Source organism: Papio anubis, chromosome 6 (genome assembly GCF_008728515.1).
Source record: "Papio anubis isolate 15944 chromosome 6, Panubis1.0, whole genome shotgun sequence".
NCBI classification, from domain to species: Eukaryota; Metazoa; Chordata; class Mammalia; order Primates; family Cercopithecidae; genus Papio; species Papio anubis.
The window spans coordinates 124,775,316-124,792,882 of NC_044981.1; the positions used below are offsets into that span (position 1 = coordinate 124,775,316).

At 39.7% G+C, this 17,567-nt stretch overlaps 2 pseudogenes; one reads left to right on the plus strand and one right to left on the minus strand.

The window, feature by feature from the left end:
* Positions 1 to 12,315: 12,315 nt before the first annotated feature.
* Positions 12,316 to 17,520, minus strand: LOC110743157 (annotated as a pseudogene).
* LOC116275648 lies at positions 13,639 to 13,764 on the plus strand (annotated as a pseudogene).
* Positions 17,521 to 17,567: the final 47 nt, after the last annotated feature.

The following is a 17,567-nucleotide window of genomic DNA, read 5'->3' on the forward strand; positions in this document are numbered from 1 at the left end:
TCAGCCTCCCAAAGTGCTGGGATTACAGGCGTGAGCCACCGTGCTCAGCCAATTTTTTTCTTTAGTTATGATGCCACTAATAAAATAATATATTCCCTAAAAATATGGTTGTAAAAATATTCCACCATAGGGTGTTACCATAATTTATTTCACCATGTTCTATTGGTAAGGTTTAGATTGTTTCTGGTATTGCACTTTTATAAACTAAGTAGTTCAACAGAAAATTCTTAGAAGTGGCCAGGTACAGTGGCTCATGCCTGTAATCTCAGTACTTTGGGAGGCTGAGGCAGGAGGATTGCTTGAGCTCAGGAGGTTGAGGCTGCAATGAGCTGTGATTCACGTCACTGTGCTTTAGCCTGGGCAACAGAGATCCTTCCTGTCTCAAAAACAAACAAACAAACAAACAAACAAACAAACAAACATTCTTAGAAGCAATAGGCCACATTAGACGGTAACATTTTTTTAAAACATATATTTGGTCATATAGTTTCTCAATCTAAAATTTTTCAAAATTTAACCTTTGCCTTTAGGATCAAGTTTCAATTCCTGTAGTTAGCAAAAATAGGATGCTTCATGGTCTGTCGTTTATTCGCATCTCCAGCTTCATTTCTTTCTAAGCCCTCACACAAACCCCATGCTCCTGTCAACCTTTACTACCTGCTATTTGCCAAAATGTGCTTTGCATTTCTGTGTCTATAGACGTTGGCTCATACTACTCTTCTGCTTAGAACCCTTTTCTCCCCATGTTTCTCCATTACTAATTTGTCTCATCTTCTGAGATTGAGCTTGTTCGTTTTCCCGGCGAGGAAGCATTCTATCCCCACCTTCCAGTTTGGATTCCATACCTGTACCAGTTTGCTAGTTTTGATTGCCTTCAGCTGCAAGCCAGAGCAATCCTTACCTACATACCTGCAGACCAACAGAGGCAGCTTCTGGTATTGGTTCAACGACTAAAAGATGCCCCTGCTAGTGGATCAGTGATGCTTTTGGCTTTTACCTCATGGTTATACGATGGCTGCAGCAGCTCCAGGCAGCTGCCTTGAGCTCCAGGGAGAGGTTTTACCACCCTTGCATATGCTTTCATTTTTTTCTTTGTTGAACATTAAAAGCAAAAACTTCTTTGGAGGCTCCCAGCTGATTTTAGCTTCTCTCTCTCCTTGGGTAAAACTGTCTTCCTGCCAGGCCTAGCTTTAAGGGGAGCTGGGAAAGACAGCCCTTGATTTTCTAGTTGTTACCTTGGAGACAACAAAGGGTTTTGGACGTGTGCTGGGTTAGCTGATAAACAGCGTCTGCAACAATGCATGCTCTCTGCGCTCCTCCCTCATGCTCCCTTGACACTGCTGCTAACTCTTTCTTTCCAGACTATAAGCCCCTGGAAGTTAGAAAGAGTATTTTTCAGTCCTGTTACCTAAGCTCCTAGCATGTGCCTCAAACGCATTATTTAAAACATGTTTTTTAATAAATGAACTACCTTTAGAGAGCATCCACACTGCACCCTCAATGAGCAACTTAGCATGCCAGGGGAAGGGGAGAAGCACCTTCCTCTAAGCCCATAGTCTTACCAATAGTCTTACCAAATGTGGCAAGACTATTGTAAAGGGAATATACTGACCTGGGAGTTGTGGAGTTCATGATGGAAGGGCGCCAGCAGCAGCAGCAGCCTGGAAGAAAGCTACTCATAGAGGTCAGTGGTTCTCAAACTTGGCTGCACAGTGGAATCACCTGGGGGAGGTTTTAAACCTCCCCATGCTCAGGCCTCACTCTTTAAGCCCAGTCGTTTCAATGATATGCAGGAGCTGGCTCATTCTGGCTGCGATTCTCTTTCCAACTCTGTATTCAGCAACATCCTTCTGGTAGCTTAAAATTGGCCACAGTGTGGCCGGACGCAGTGCAGTGGCTCACGCCTGTAATCCCAGCACTCTGGGAGGCCGAGGTGGGCAGATCACGAGGTCAGGAGTTCAAGACCAGCCTGGCCAACATGGTGAAACCCTGTCTCTACTAAAAATAAAAAATCAGCCTGGCGTGGTGGCGGGTGCCTGCAATCCCAGCTACTCAGGAGGCTGAGGCAGGAGAATCTCTTGAAACTGGAAGGCAGAGGTTGCAGTGAGCAGAGATTGTACCATTGCACTCCAGCCTGGGGACAGAGCAAGACTCCGTCTCAAAAAAAGAAAAAAAAATGGCCACAATGTGATATTTGTATTATAGCAATTGACAAATCAGACAAATCACAAATCAGCCCCCACTCCCACTTCCTCCCCTAAGAACCAGGTCAACGGCACACTGCTCTTGGTATTCTTAGACACTTCCCAGATGTTTCCAATGGACAGTCAACTTTGAGAGCTCTAGGTCAAGGTCAGCTTCTTTTTCGACCTGTAGTGTCCTGCCAACTAGTATCTTGGATTCTTCCTTTTCCCCAGTCCTGCCTTTGGGTTAGCATCATTGCATGGGGTAACTGAGCTTGCCTCTAGGGAGCTGGAGCGCAGTGTTGAAGAGGGAGTAGAACTGTGGCTTCATTTGTAGCTGTTACTGAGTTTCTTTGAATATAACTTGATTTTCTTTTAAAGCTAGCCAAATCTCTTTCAGTATACCTTTAGGGTTAGATCTATGGAGGCATGCTATTTCATTGAAGGAGGTGGGAGAAACTTTCAATAATGTTATGCAATTAGGAACCCTAATTATCCACTCTTGAGACTGCAGTTTCTCATTCAGAGGCATAATTTTCTATGGTGTAATTTGCTAGGTCTGACTCCCCTGGCTGGATCTGATTTGAGTAAAGTGGGCACCGCCCCATCCGAGGGTAGTCTCACTATGGCTACCACACACCAAACTGACTTTCCTGCATCACAAAATCACACTATACAATGACCAGCTTCATTCCTCTCTCATAGGCCAGATTAGTCATCTTTTGCTTGGTGAAGCAGACTGTAGCATTAGCTCAAAGCAAGCTACTGCCACCACCACGTGCTGTGCAAATCTGGCTGGACAAACTTTGACTCAGCAAATTTGCAATGCCCCATGGGACACCTAGAAATCCCAGGGACAGAGAGGACACTTGAAAAGCCAGGAACTGCTCTTTTTAAAAGTGGTGCTGGGACCCAGAGAACACTCAAAGCTAGAGGGCAACTTTGGTCTCTGCCACGAGGGTGTAGTAGGAAGCTGGAAGGGCTGTTCTTACCCACTGGTGGTGGGAGTAAAATTGGGATTGATTCCAGGGAGAGGACAAGGGCAACTGAACGGTCGCAGTTAGGTGTACGTACCGTGAAACTCCTTGGGAAAGATGGGCTGCCAAGGGCAGCTGATTTCAAATGCTTTAAAACTTGATTTCTGTAATAGCTTTGTTGCTCAAACACCATCCTGAAGAACTTAACAGGAAGTTGTTCTTAAAATGCTTTTCTTACCTGAACACTTTTTTGTGATTAGGAAGAATGGAAAATTATAAACTTAAGCATAAAGGTGTACTGTGCAGGAAAAAAATTAAAGTAGAAACTTCTAAAGAATGTCTTAGCATCAATAAATGAAATAGATGTTGACATTGACTAGATTATAGAAGTGAGGGAAGTTTATAATACTAGCCAGTGCCTGGTGAACAGGATCACACCCCTCTCATCAGCTCCCAGGCAGAGGGTGGAGAACTCACCCTGGTAATTCAATTCAGGTCTGCTGCAAGATTGGCCCTCAGGGAAATGGTCCTTTCTCTTCTGTCTTACCTTACTTCTGTCTTACCTACCCACCTCGGCCATCAAAGGATCAGGAGTTTATGATTGCATTTCTTGATTGTTTCTGGACTATTGTTTCTATTTCTTTTTTTTCCAGCTTTTCTGTTCTTCATAATGTAATGAAAATACCACTCAGGTTATTATCTCTTGGTATATTTTATTATTATTATTATTTTTTGCAAATCTTTTTATAGTGTTACCATCTCCACTGAATTTCTCTAAGAGGATATCTTACGTTGGTTAAATTTCGTGAGCTAATTTTCTCTGCAGAGTCAGCTGGATAAAGTATTCATTCCTTTTGCTCCAACCTGGTGGCTAGAGTGGATTGCTGAAATAGACTCTTGGAGAAGGCAATACTACAAAAAAAAAAAAAAAGGAATATGATCATTTTCTTGCTTTTGTTGGGGTTTGCTTGACAGTATCCCTGGCAGGAAGTGATGTGCCTGAATCTTTTCATGCCTCTGCCTACTGTAGGTCTAGACAGAACCTAGAAACCTTGTTTCTGAGAATACATCCCCCTCTCCCCACCACTCTGTCATAGACAATCACGAAAGACTTAAATTACGTTTGTGAAGTTTCTTTTCATATGGGTGTTACCGTCATCCTTTTTATCAATCCTGAGGCCCCTCCCCACTCTATCAGTGGCAGGTGTTTAAAATCTGTTTACTCTTTCCGAAGACTTTCTAGTGAACCACACCTGTGTCTTTCAAGGGCTCTCACAACAATGAAGTCGACCTAAACAAAACTGTGAATCTGGGAAATTTTGATTTTAACATTTTCAGACTCTGTTTTCTTTTTTCTTTAATGATTTACCTTTCAAACGACTTTCTATTTTCCTAAATTATTCCCCTCGTCAAAATAAAATGTCGTGACAAAATCATTTACGCTCTGGTTTTAAACTTACCCATATCATTGGGTGAGGGAGAACATGATGGTGAAAAGCTCTTCTACATCGGGAGGAAGATGGTCGCATGAGAAGAGAAAATCTAAAGATGTGATTTCCGTAAAAGCAACATTAATTATGACAATTATGTGGCCGGCTAAGCAGTTATACCTAATTACCATGTCGTATACATGCTAATGACAGCTAATTTTGCTGTACAGTTTATTTCATTAGAATCATGTACTACATATGCATGCTCAACCTTCAGAGTTTATTGCTCAAACCAGCACACTCACAATTTAAAAAACCGTAAGAGGGAGACCACTTTCCAGTGTTACATTCTAAGAGGGCACAGATTTCCTGCCTTTGCTACTCAAAATGTGGTGCAGGACCGGCAGCAGCAGCAGTATCACCTGGGAGCCTGTTAGAAATGTAGAAGATCGGGCCCCTCTCCAGACTCACCGCATCAAAATCAATGACGTGATTCACAACAAAATTTGAGAAGTCCTCTGTCAATAATTGACCTTAAATAATTTCCTAAGGAAGTTGCCAGAGGAAGGGAGAGTACACAGAAGTCAGTCACTGCTGTAGGACTCACACAACAGAAGTGAGCCTGCGGCTTGTTTCAGACAGGACTTCTCAGCTTCGCGCCTGCAGCGCCCCATTCTGTAGGTGTAAGGTGGGCTCAGTAATCAGCTTCTTTAACAGGTTCCCTCAATGGCTGGGATGCCTGCAAGTTTGAGATCCACAGTCTGTGCCTGCTACTTGAGAAGGAAGAGAGGGATGGGATGGAACTGCAGCTGGAGGCTGGAAGGGACGTTCAAAGCAACACATGAGGCTACAGGGTGCAGAAAATGCAGTTAGTTCCTGTACACTCCGGGAATGTCTACATTTATGATTGAATTCAAATGATCAATTTAAAAAATTACTCAGGTCAAGAATGTATATTTAGATTTTTAAAGTAATCTGGCCTTCAGTGACCCCGAGTCTTAAATGAAAACCATGTATTACAGAGAAACACCCACAATGTGCACCCCTCACTCCTATGCAAGAAGCTGTGCTATAATTCACCAACTAAATCACCTCCGCCACTGGGGTGTCAGTCTTTAGCTAACATTTTCTGGACTATATTCTTGTACTGTTTGTAATATCCTTGCTTAGGGAGGAACAAGGTAATTTGTGGGAGATGTGCCTTTGGGAAAATGCTGCAACACTGGCTTCATTTTGAGCAGGACTTGGTAACACCAGGACTTTTTTTTTTCCTTCAAGCCAAGGCTATGTATCTGATACATATGTATACAATGTGATAACATTTTTATATAGAAATAATGAAAACTATAATTAATATTAAAATATCAATTTAAGTAGGAAGAAAGTTCGGTTGGAGAATATATTTCACAGATTCTTTTATATGATTCGAATTGAACTCCATTATTAAGTAATTTGCTGAAAAAATCAAGAGTATTGTTGCTGAATTTAAAGGCAAAATGGCTCAAAAAATCTCTTCCTTTCTCTCAATTTTGATGCATTGCTCTCCAGGGGCAATTAATGCCTTCCCAGTGACCCCACTCAATGGAATTTTATGTAGTAGAAAGGATTTCATTCTTACATTCCCACCCCAAATTTCAGAACAAATTCACTCATTCATTTTGGAACCCTTGTGATGATGAGGCACGGTTGATCACCCATGTTTCTTAAGGTTCTGAAGGATAAATACTTAATAGTTGAAGGTAGATGGGTCCATATTTGCTGAATATAGCATAAATCTGAAGTTACAGAAAGAACAGCTCAGCTAATGGCGAGCCCAGAGTCTGATTCATAGTTTTTAAAATGATTAACCCCACACCCTTCCCTGCCCTAGCTGGCCAGGAGCAAACCATCCTTTAGAGAGGTATAAATTAAGGGAACAAGCTTCGTATTAAGGAATATGTCATAGATTCATCTAAATGCCCTTGGTGAGATATAACGTGTTTAAACACAGTTTTAAATGCAGTCTGATTTATACGTTTGCATGATTTGTAAAATTTTGCTAATACACTCTAATAAACAGTAAGGATCATTGTAAAAAGTAGGTCTGAATTCTTCCAAAGTCTCATTAATTCTATAACCCTTTGAGAAGACATGAACTGCCTGGGAGCACAGTGTAACTTTTGTGTAAATGTGATCTATTGAGAGAGCTACATTATGTAATGTCTGAAAATTTTTTGGAAATACAAATAAATAGGTTGGTATGGCTTTCCTTCAGCATCCACGGGGGATTGGTTCTGGGCCAATCCAGGCCAACTTTGCATCCAGGCTACTTCCTCCATACCAAAATCCTTAGATGCCCAAGTCCCTGATACAAACTGGCATCGTGTAGCACTGCATGGCACATCGTATCTCAATTTTGCACTCTCTGTAGGAAAGTAGGCTCCCAAAAGTGCTGGAGAACACTATGGCGGATAAAGTAGCTTAGAATTTTTTTTTTTTTTTTTTTAATTTTTGAGACAGGGTTCTACTCTGTAGCTCAGGCTAGAGTAGCAATGGCACGATCATGGCTCACTGCAGCCTTGAACTCCTGGGCTCAAGTGATCCTCCTGCCTCCTAAAATAGCATTTTAAAGTGAAATGAGGTTGGAAATGGTGGCTCATGCCTATAATCCTAACACTTTAGGATGCAGAGGTGGGAGGATACATGGAGCCCTGGGGTTCCAGAACAGCCTGGGCAGCAGAGCAAGACCACCTCTCTAAAAAAAAAAAAAGAAAAAACAAAAAGAAAAATATTAGCTGGGTATGGGGGTGGGCACCTGTAGTCCCAGCTACTGGGGAGGCCTAGGTTGGCAGATTATTTGAGACTCTTGAGGAGTCGAGGGTGATTGCGCCACTGTACTCCAGCGTGGGCAACAGAGCAAGACTCTGTCTCAAAATAAATAAAAAGATAAAAATAAAAAACCAAGGAAATGGAACAATTACCCTCACATCAAGGACATTTTAAGATAGCCAATGCCGTTTACATGTTTCAGATCCACTAAGTAATTTCGCATCTGTATTTCATTCTGCTGTACTCTCAACTGTCACCAGAGCCCCTTGGCTCTTCAGTTTTACACTGTGCTGCTCTTCTCTGCACCATTTTTCAATTAAAAATTTATTGGGCGTGAGGCCAGGCATGGCGGCTCACACCTGTAAATCCCAGCACTTTGGGAGGCCGAGGCGGGAAGGTCACATGAGGTCAGGAGTTCGAGGCCAGCCTGGCCAACATGGTGAAACTCCGTCTCTACTAAAAATAAAAAATTAGCCAAGTGTAGTGTTGGGCGCCTGTAATCCCAGCTACTTGGGAGCCTGAGGCAGGAGAATCGCTTGAACCCCAGGGGCGGTGGTTGCAGAGAGCCGAGGTTGCACCACTCCACTCCAGTCTGGGCGACAGAATGAGACCCTGTCTCAAAAAAAAAAAAAAAAGAAAAAAGAAAAAAGAAAAAAAATTTTGGGCACTACTATATTTAGCTAGGAGCTGGAGAAATACACAAAGAGGAATGGAATCTACCCTCAAGGAGCTATAGTTTAGCTTGGACTATAAGACATTTTCAGGTAAGTAGCTTCCTGTCACAGGACGTCATTGTCAGGAAGAGATCACCATTGACAATTGCTTGCTCTTAAAATTTGAATAAAAGGACCAGATTATGGAATATAAAAAAGGCATTTTTAAAAGACGATGAAAATAATGCACAGGTGAACAAATTACAATGTACTTTTCTCTTTAGCAACTGCGCTCTACCCACGGCCTACTTTTTGTCTGCGAAACTCACTTTGATTCAACTAGCTTTACACTTTGATAGACATCTGCTATACTCTGGTGCCCCCTGGAGGCAGTCTACTGCTAGGTCGAGGAGAAAAAAATCCAGAGGACTTTCAACCACAACTGGAGCAACTATACTTTTGTTCAACAAATCCCCCCCTTTTTTTTTTTCAATATGGAATTCTGATCTGGGTTTGTTAAACTAGAATTTATCTAAAGTACAGATTTCCCAAGACAGTAGGGTTGAGCAGAAGAGAACATCCTCAGCATTAAATAATATGTTATGTATTCTTCTGAATGTACGTGGGCAGATACTATATGTTTAAATACAATTACACACACAACATAATTTTTTGTATTTGTATAATTTGTGAAAATGAAAATTTTATGATACGTTCTAAAATATAGCAAAATTTACTTGTTAAATAAATAAATGAAGGAATGAATTGCTGTGCTTTGGTGTTCAATTAGATAAATTGATGTTACTTTGTCTCTCTTTTTTTTATTCCCTTCTCAGAAGCCCTTCCATCACAGAGACTTTTAATGCAGTTGTTGAACTTAGTCAATGTTCATAGAGGGATAGAGAGGAAACAGGATTGTGGTATAATTTTTCTCTAGGAAAATGTGTACAGTCCTTTGCTAATGACTACTAACTTGTAAATCTGGTTGAAAGCTACTCTTGCCCTCAGAGACTTCCTTTAATGGAATAATACATAATGCTCACATTAATTTTAAACAAAGTGATTTTATTTTCTGGAATAAATACAGAGCCTCAAATTCATTAGCTGGTTTGAAATTTCAGGATCCCAGATGTACTCTGCTTTAAATCAAGAAAACCCCTCAGGCTTCTTTCTGGAGAGAAAGTGGAAGTTAACAAATACCTATGGCACAACAATGTCATCAGCTTCATTACATAGTTACATATTTAACTTTGTTATATATTGAAGACATTAAACTCGGTTTTCCAAGATAGTGGGAAAATCATGTTTTGGCTCATTAAATATTCTGATTAGTGGAAAGTTATTACATTAAACACATACGGTTTACCAATTATTTTCAAAGAATCAGAACACAACAAATAAAATCGATAGTATATTAAGTATAATTAATTTTTTTGATGACTGTAGAATTCACTTCAGCATCTTTTATTGCCTTGGTAATCATGGTGAACATTAAAATATAAGTCTAGGAGGTTTGGGAGGTATGGTGATATGAGATTTAGCAACTGAAGTCAGCTGTTCTAGAAAGGGAAAAATGATAAATAAAGGTATTTATAAGAGTTGTTATATTGGCCATAATTACTACTATAAAGCTATACCTAAGGTATACTTAAAATAAGATATTTTTCACTGCTCCCTACTGTGTTTTTGTGTGTGTGTGTGTGTGTGTGTGTGTATTCGTTTAAAGCTGTACCTAAATTTTGATGGTAAATATCTAACCCCGGGTAAAGGAGGGAGAACTTTTTTTTTTTTTGCTTTAAAAAAAGGGATAGAGGCTGGGTGCGGTGGCTCATGCCTGTAATCTCAGCACTTTGGGAGGCCGAGATGGGCAGATTATGTGAGGTCAGGAGTTCGAGACCAGCCTGGCCAACATGGTGAAACCTCATCTCTACTAAAATACAAAAATTAGCCAGGTGTGGTGGTGTGAGCCTGTAGTCCCAGCTATTCTGGAGGCTGAGGCAGGAGAATTGCTTGAGCCCAGGAGGCAGAGGTTGCAGTGGGCACCGAGATCGCACCACTGTACTCCAGCCTGGGCAACAAAGTAAGACTGTCTCAAAAAAAAAAAAAAAAAAAAAAAAAAAAGAGGTAGAAAGAGGGAGAACTATACTGATATGGTTTGAATATATGTCCCTGTGAATCATGTTGAATTGTGATCCCAGTGGTGGAGATGGGGCCTGGTGGGAGGTGTTTGGGTAACAGGGGCAGATCCATCATGTCTTGTTATGAGTGAGTGCTCAGGGAATCTCATTGTTTAGAAATGTGTTCATACTTTTTCTCTTGCACTCTCTCTCTTTCTCTCCCTCTCCCCTACACTCCCTCTCACCACGTGGGATGCCTGCCCCTCCTTCACCTTCTGCCGTAATTGTAAGCTACCTGAGGTCTCCCCAGAAGCCAAACAGATGCCAGCACCATGCTTCCTGTACAGCTTGCAGAATTGTGAGCCAATTAAACCTCTTTTCTTTATAAATTACCCAGTCTCAGATATTTCTTATAGCAATGCAAGAATGGCCTATTGTATATACCTAATCAGACAGTATTCATTTTTTTAACAACATGTCTTTATCAAGTATTTGCGAAGTATTCATCCTTAGTTCCTATAGAAACTTTTGCCACTCATTATTTTGATTACATATTTAATTAAAATACAAAATTACAGTAGCAAATACAAATGGCATAAACATGTTTGAGACCAGACACAAGTGATTCTTAGTAAAAATCCCAGGGAACTTGAGGGAGCAGCAGGGCTGGTGCTCTCTGGAGGCCTCCTGCAGGGAGTTTGCAGCATGACCAGTCCACAGGATTCTAGAGGAAATAAGGATCAGTGGGTTAGCAAGATTCTACTGTAACAATGGTTGTGAGCCCCAAATGCCCATAGGCAACCACTCTTAATACTTTGGTAGGCACTTCTCTATGTATTTATATTTTTTCGTTTGTTTGCTTGTTTGTTTTTGTTTTTGTTTTTGAGACGGAGTCTTGCTCTGTCACCCAGGCTGGAGCGCAGTGGCACAATCTTGGCTCACTGCAACCTCTGCCTCTTGGGTTCAAGCAATTCTCCAGCCTCAGCCTCCCGAGTAGCTGGGACTATAGGCATGTACCATGCGTCTGGCTAATTTTTGTATTTTTAGTAGAGACGGGGTTTCACCATGCTGGACAGGCTGGTCTCAAACTCCTCACCTCAGATGATTTGCCTGTTTTGGCCTCCCAAAGTGCTGGGATTACAGGCATGAACCACCGCGCCTGTATTTATGTACCTTTTTATAAATGTCATTACACTACATTGGTTTTTTGGTAGTCTGCCAACTCACCTAAAAATATGTAGTAGAAAATTTTCCATGCCATTGAATAAATATGCAAATCATTTTCCTCATCCACTACTAAAAAGGACAGAGAGAGGAAGAAGGAATGAAGAGGAGAGGAAGGGGGAAACAGAAAAGAGGAAAAGAGAACAAAGAAAAATGGTAAAGGAAAATGAAAGAACTGCTTAAACAGAGCAACTTCGTAAGATTCAGTGGAAGATTTTCAGATCCACTCTCTGCCAGATCACATAATCTACACAGGAACTCACGGAGATAGATGAGAGCGCACACCCCTGCTGATTTTGGCTCTTCCAAGCTCAGAAATGAGCGCAGCAAACTCAGCAATTGGCACTCTCTGGGCAAGGTACCTTTTTCCCTCTCCTCCTCTACCCCTCCCACCCTCTCTTCTCTGCCCCCATTCTCCTCCTCTTTCCCTCCCGTCCTTCATCTCCCTCTCTCCTTTCTTTCCTTGCATACTCCTTGCTTCCTTCCTTCTTCTCTCCCTGCCTCTTTCTTACTCATGTCTCTCTCTCGCTGTCATTTAAAATGGATGTATAATCAATATTCACAGTAAAACGCATAGATCTTAGTTGTATGGTTCAGTGAGACTGAAAAATGTGCACACACTAGGACCCTCATTTCCATCATTGGATAATGTTTTCCCACACCCAGTTGGTCTCCTACCCACTGCCCCCTGCCCCCTGCCCCCTGCTATCCCACCCAGGGACCTTTCCCCACAACCCCCATCTCTGTTGCCCAGACTGGAGTGAGTGGCCCCATCTCAGCGCTCACTGCAACCTCAGCCTCCCAGGCTCAAGCCAATCTCGTGCCTGTCTAGCTGGGACTACAGGCATGCACCACCACACCTGGGTCATTTTTGTATTTTTTGTAGAGAAGGGATTTCACTATGTTGCCCAGCCTGGTCTCAAACTCCTGGCCTCAAGTGATCTGCTTGCTTCTGCCTCTCAGAGTACTGGGATTACAGGCATGAGCCACTACTTGGGGCCTCCCAGGCACCTTTCTATCACCAGAGACTAGTTTTGCCTGTTCTTGTGCTTCATACACATAGAATTATAAGGTAGGTACACTTTCGAGCAAGGCTTCTTTAACTCAGTGTAATGTTTATAAGATTCATCTGCATTGTTGCATGTATCAGTACTTTCCTTTTCATTGCTGAGTAGTATCCACTGTATGAACGTACAATTTGTCTATGCATTTTCCTGTTGATGGACATTGGGTTGTCCATATTTTTTCTCTATTATATATAAAGCTGTTATGACATTCATCTATAAGGCTTTTTGTGGACATACATTGTTTATTTCTCTTAGGTTTCTGTATACCTAGAGTTGAATTGTTAGGCCATAGGGTAGGCTTATCTATAACTTTATAGGAAATAGACAGTTTTTCAAAGTGGTTGTATGATTTCATATCCTCATTAGCACTGTATAAGAGTTCCAGTTGCTCCACAACCTCAATTACGTTTGATGTTGTCAATTTTTAAATTTTAATTGTGTTGATGGGTGTGAAATGGAATCCCATTGTGATTTATTTAGCATTTCACTGATGACTAATGATGTTAGTACTTTTTCAAGTGCTTTTGGATACATATAAATCTTGCAAGTGTTTTGGCCATTTAAAAATTGGGTTATCTTTTTATTATTGAGTGGAAGAAGATATATATATATATATTTTTTTCTATAATATGTAGATCTATATAGACCCTGCCCCCATACACTATTTTATCCCAGTCTGAGGCTGACCCATTCATTTTTTGATGAGTAGAAGTTTTAAATTCTGATGAAAACCAATTTATCTTTTTTCTTTTATGGTACCCTAAGAAATCTTTTCCTAACTCAGCATTCAGCATTCTCTGGGCAAGGCACTTATTCCCTTCCCCTTCCCCTACCCCTCCCATCCTCTCTTCTTCTCTCTCCTCCCTTCCCCTGTGTTTTCTTCTGGAAGCTTAAAGTGTTAGCTTTTATGTTTAGGTCTATGGTCTTTCTCAAATTAATTTTTGTATATACTATGAGGTAGATGTCAAGTTTCTTTATTTTCCATATAGACCTACAGTTATTCCAGGACAATTTTTGAAAACATTTTTCCCCATTGACTTTCTCATGGCCAATGTTGAAAATCAAATGATTGCATATCTGTTTCTGAATTCTCTATTCTTTTGACTGCTCAATGTGTCTCTTCTTATGCCAGTTCTACTCTGTATTTATTACAGTAACTTTAGAGTAAGTCTCAAAATTAGCTTTGTGCAGTGGCAGTATCATAGCCAATGAGGTCTATCTGAGGCACGATTATTGCTAATAGAGTAAGTCTCAAAATCAAGTAGTGTTACTCCTCCAACTTTGATTTTTTTAAAAAAATATTTTGTTTTCCTGGCTAAATTCTAGGTCGTTTGTGTTCTCATGAAAATTTTAGGATCAGTTTTTCTGTTTCTGTTTTTTTTTTTTTTTCAAAGTCTACTGGGATCTTAATTAAAATGGCAGTGAATCTGTAGATTAATTTGGGGAGAACTGACGTCTTAGCAATACTGAAGCCTCTAAATCAGGGATGTGGTATGTCTTATTATTTATTTCAGTCTTTAATTTCCCTCAGTAAGGTTTTATAATTTTTAGTGTAGCAGTCTTATACATCTTTTGTTAAAGTTTTTGAAAATATTTTTGATGTCACTATATATGATATTTTCAATGTTGACTTCCAATCATTGCTACTCTGTAGACATACAACTCAATTTTGCATCTTATATTCTGTGACGTTGCTACATCTTATATTCTGTGACTTTGCTAACATAACTAAGTTTTTTTGTTTAATATGTTGATTGAGATTTTCCTATATAAACAATCACATCTTCTTTGAGTCATTCTTATTTCGAAACTAATGTTTATTTTCCATCAACCTTATTTCTGTTTTCCTTAAGAGTCTGTGAAAGAACAGCTTAGGAACACTCAGTGATTGTTCCTACCCATTCAGCAGACTGAGCAGTGAGAGCTGCAGACCAGTCTTCCGTGGCAGGCTGAATGCTTCAGTCTTAGTAGGGACCTGCTGAACAGGCACAGAGGGCACCTGCACGTCTTTAGACCAGTCAGCCTGAGTAGTGGTGCACTCACGAGGTGGAGCAGTGCATTCACCCCGAAATTCATCCTTGGCCACAGCTTTTTCAGCGGCAGCCTGCTCTTCCTTTTCAATGTGCTCAGGATCTCTGTAGAAGCAAATATCAGGCATGACCTCTTCCCATGAGTGCTTATGGGAGATAGTGCCACGCATGTGTAGACCTTCCTGGGTCAGCCTCCACCACATCAGACCCACTGAGTGAGAGCCCTTGTCGTTACATGGGATTGCAATGTCCACACAGTGCAGAAGAGAATCTGTCAAACAGAGCAATGGTTGATAGGTGGGTGAACATAAGACGACTCTGTGAGCAGCTGGTGGTCAGCCCTGGGCCAGTAACCACCAGAAGATGCAGTTCTTGGAAGGCTGCCTAGATCTGGTTAGTGAAGGTTCCAGGAGTAAAGTGGCCAGCAATAGGAATGACTCCAGTGGCAGCAGCAACTTCAGCACAGCCTGCTGGCCAGCATTCCTGGATGATATGACATTGAAATTGGCAGGGTATTCAATGGCAACAATAGCATGATGCTTCTACCAGGTCCTCTTTAGATTTGTGGTGTAGAAGCCATCATTTTTCCTTTTGTAGATGTACTGTTCCATTTGGAAGTCAAGATTGGTGCAATGTAAGTCAGTTACTGCTGCAAGATAGTTGAGGACATACTTCTTCATTTGCAGGACATCAAGGACTCTGGACATTGTGTGAGTTTCCCTTTAAGTTATGAAGGGAATCTAGAACCGGACCGTATGGATGCCTCTCTAGTTAGTGTGGAAAGCCTTGATCCTTTATGTTTGTTTCATGGTCTTGCTTCATTGCACTAAGACTTTCAGTGCAATATTGAATAAAAGTGGTGTGCAGTGGACATTGTGCCTTCTTCCCAATCTTAGCATGACTTAAGTATTTTCGTCATTAAGTGTGATGACACTTTTAGGGTTTTAGATCTTTCGTCAAAAATCAAAATGAGGAAGTTTCCTTATATTTTTAATATGCTGTGTGTTTTATGATGATAGGTGTTGAATTTGGCAAATGCTTCATCTGCAACGATTAAGATGTTTATATGCTTCCCCTTTTTTGTTAACGTAGTGAATTACATTGATCTATTAATTTTCCAATGTTAAATCAACCTTGCGTTCCTGGGGGAAAAATCCTACCTGATCATGTTATATTCTTATTTCTCTGATTTATGAATTTGCTAGTATTTTGTTAAGGATTTTTGCATTTATTCTTATGAGGAATATTGCTCTGCAGTTTTCTTTTTTTGTAATATATTTGTCTGGTTTTGGTGTGAGGGACATGCTGGTCTCGTAAAACATGTTGAGAAATGTTCTCTTCTCTATATTCTGAAAAGACTGTGTATGACTGGTAATATTTCTTCCTTAAATGTTTGATAAAATTGACCAGTAAACCCATCTGAGGTTGAAGTTATCTTTGTGGGGAGGATTTTAACTATGAATTCATTTTCCTGAACAGATATAGGGTTTTTCAGACTTTCTATTTCTTCCTGTATTAGTTTTGTTAATTTGTATTTGTCAAATAATGTAATCTATTTATATAAAGTTTCAAATTTACTGGCATACATTTCTTTATGTATTTCTTTATTGTCCTTTAGTGTCTATAGGCTCTATAATCATGTTCCCTCTTTCATTCCTAATATTGATGGCTTGTATTTTCCTTTTTTCTTGAATGGTATTGCTAGGAGATTATTCAATTTTTTTTAACTTTTCAAAGGAACGATTTCTGACTTGGTTGATGTTTCTCTTTTGTCTGTTTTCTATGTCATTGATTTCCACCCTTTATTGCTTCCTTCTTTCTAGTTACTTTGCGTTTAATTTGTTCTTACATTTTTGGCTGCTTGAAGAAGGGTAGATCATTGATTTTTGACCTTCATTCTTTTCTAATTAAGCATTTACAGATCCAAACTTCTAAGCAAAGGGGTAAATTCCACAAATTTTAAAATGCTGTGATTATCATTTAATTCTAATATTTTCTAATACCTCTTGTGATTTTTTATTTCAGCCATGGGATATTTGTAACGGTATTGCTTACTGTCCAAATATTTGGAAATTTGGAAAAAAAATGGTTTTTTAAAAAGTTTCATTTTAGAATAGTTGTAGATTTACAAAAAAAGCTGCAGAAATATAACTGATAGTTTCTGTATGCCTGTCACTCAGTTTCCCCAGAGATAACATTTTACATTACCACGGTACATTTGTCAATACTAAAAAAAATCAACATTGTTATATTACTATTTCTAGATTCAGATTTTATCAGTTTTTCTACTAATGTCTTTTCTCCAGGATCCAATCTAGGATATCACATTGTACTTAGTAGATATCTTTTAAAAAAAATTCTAACTTAATTCTTTTTGTTTTCAGAAAATGTGTTTTGTATGATATCACGTCTGTTAAATTTGTTGAAACTTATTTTATTGACCAGTATATGGTCTATCTTGGTATAGTTCTATGTGCATGTGAAAAGAACCTGGACTTTTTATAGGAAATATTCTAGAAATATCCATTAGTTAGTTAAATGGTCTGATGGCATTATTCAGATCGTCCATATCCTTAATGATGTTACTAACTTTTCCTCTCAGTTAGAGAGGAGTGCTCAAATAACCAACTATAATTGTGGATTTGTTTTTCCCTGTACTACTGTCAGTTTTTGCTTCATATATTTTGAAGTTTTCTCATTAGGTATACATAATGACCTTTTTATTATGATAAAATATCCTTCTCTGTCTCTAATATTACCATATGTCTTGGTGTTTATTTTGTCTGATATTAATGTAGCCACTGTAACGTTCTTATAATTAGTACTTTCTTGGCGTATTTTTCCCCATCCTTTTTCTTTTAATTTGCATCTCTAATCTCACCCAGCAAGCTGTTGGGGATTGCTTTTTAATGTACTCTGACAATGTCTCCCTTTTAATTTCAGTGTTAATTATATTTACATTTAATGTGATTTTTGATATGGCTGAGTACACACTATTTGTTTTCTATTTTTTCCATCAGTTTTATTTTTACTTTTTCTTTTTTCCACCTTCTCTTTGATCAATAAGGTAATTTTAAG